Source organism: Pseudophryne corroboree, unplaced genomic scaffold (genome assembly GCF_028390025.1).
Source record: "Pseudophryne corroboree isolate aPseCor3 unplaced genomic scaffold, aPseCor3.hap2 scaffold_993, whole genome shotgun sequence".
Lineage (NCBI taxonomy): Eukaryota > Metazoa > Chordata > Amphibia > Anura > Myobatrachidae > Pseudophryne > Pseudophryne corroboree.
In genome coordinates this window covers 211,263-213,496 of record NW_026970574.1, presented here as the reverse complement: position 1 = coordinate 213,496, position 2,234 = coordinate 211,263, and positions in this window count along the sequence as shown.

Here is a 2,234-nt window from a genome sequence, read left to right as displayed (position 1 = left end):
ACATTCTGTTTAAATCAGCTCCCTCCAAAGGAGAAAAAAGCCCTGCACATTCTGCAGCTGCAGTAGAGATTTGGGACCCTGTGTTTTGTGGATTGCCCAGATCCAGCAGGAACTCAACACTTAGAACAAGAAGAGTTTAAAATTCCCAAACACCCACTGTGCTTTGCACTGCCAGTGAGTAGGGTACAGTTTTTAGTGCCAGGGACTGTGGATGTTTGCTAAGACAGGAGAGCATGGCAAGAGTGGCTGCAAAGCATTACAGCGGACTGACTGCTGAGCACATGGAGAGCTAGGATTTTTTTTATGTTTCTAATTATGTACCAGTATGATCAGGCCCAAGCCTGAGTATGGTGCATCGTGTCTGATGCCAGAATAGACACTGGGGTAAATTTACAAAAAAAAGTGTTTCAGCTGATTTATTTCAAGATATAATTTGACTCACATTGGCAGTGTGAAATTGCAACTTTTTGAAAAACAAACAAACAGTAATTTACTAAACTACTGAGTTTGTGAGATTTAAGTTTTCCAATGTTCATGTCATTAGTACTGCAGGGCAGTGTTTTCTGGGAGAGTTTAGTAAAACACTGCTATACATTACACAAAGAAGCCCAGCCTGATCTGTGAGAGTAAAAAAATAAATAAAAAAATTGCATGGGATTCCCCTTGATAAATATAACCTAATCCAAGCTCTTTGAGACAGGTTGTTAAGATACTGGGAGCAAAATGCGAAGGGGTTCCCAGTATTTTGAAAACCAGCTTTGCGCAATTTCGAATTTGGGAAGCACTTTATGAATCTTCAAAATCAATTGAAAGTGATTCATTTTGATTTTACTTTTTTTTTTTAAATTCCTTAATTACTAAAAATCAATTTTACATTCAATTGTCAAATCAAATTTGATGTGGATTTATGTTTGGAATGGATTTAGATTAGAATTTATGAAATGCCTTGCTAAATCAAACCTCAAATCCCCACTGAAACCCCAAGCAAAATTGAATGTAAAATTGAATAGAACATCCTCATTGCTTCCTATTGGTCCAAATGTATCACATGCACTCATTACACTCTTTTATACATAAAAACACGACTGATGTTTTTCATGTTGTGGGGGGGTTATTTTATATTTGATAAAATATCAGATGATATGGGGCCTAATTCAGACCTGATCCCTGTGCTGCAAATTTATACTAGGATGCGATCAGACAGCTGCTGCCCAGGGGGAGAGAAAATCCATCCCTGTGCAAGTGTGTGAATGCATGTGAATGCTAAGTGAAAACTACAGTACGCCAGACAGCGGACAGCTGCAAATCCATTCACATTACACTCACCATCAAATGTTTTTTCCCTTCAGTGCAGTGTGTGTGCAGTCTGTGTGTAGCTAAATTCTTACTCCTCCAGTGTGAAAGAATCAGACAGATCAGGCCGTAGCTGATGTCACACATACCCTTCCTAACAAAGCTTGGGCACACCTGTGTTTTTCCGGACTCTCCCAGTAAACGGCTAGATACCATCCACAAATGGCTGCTTCCTGTGAATCTCCTTTTGGACGCCATGGGATACAAATTTTCACCCGGTTTCTTCACTGCTATCCATTACTCATACACATTGCAGTGCATACGCATGTGCAGTAGTTCAAAGATCACATGTCGTGCGAAAACGCACAACAGCAATCAGGTCTGAATTGAGCACATAGCTAGGACTAAGCTTACTCTAAATCTGTCTTTCTGCCTCCCTTCAACTTTTATGTGTTCACATTGTCAAGTTTTGGTCAAAAAAGTCTGCCTGCGCCCTGTTTTTTACATAATTTGTTTTTTGTTGCATGATTACGCAATATATGGCAGCAGAGCACAATGTCAAACATTTTTGCAAAATTATATAAAAATTTGCCTTTTGAATTAATTCTATTAGGAAAAAAATACAAAGATGCATTTTTACCTGGATTGGGTGTCTATATGTGTCTCTTTATCAGTTGCTTTATTAGCACATACTGGTATCTTACACAACAACCATCCCTCTGGCATTTGTCACACAATAATTTTTGCAGACAGGGATAAATTGCTGAGAATGTATACATCATCGGCTGAGTCAGGATAGCTGGTTACTTCACTCATGTTTATAAATGTCATTATATTTATCAGCCAAATTGACCAATATATATATGATCAGGTGTTATCTATTGCATAAAACCATAATAAGTATAAATAAAGGATAATAATAATAATAATAATAATAATAA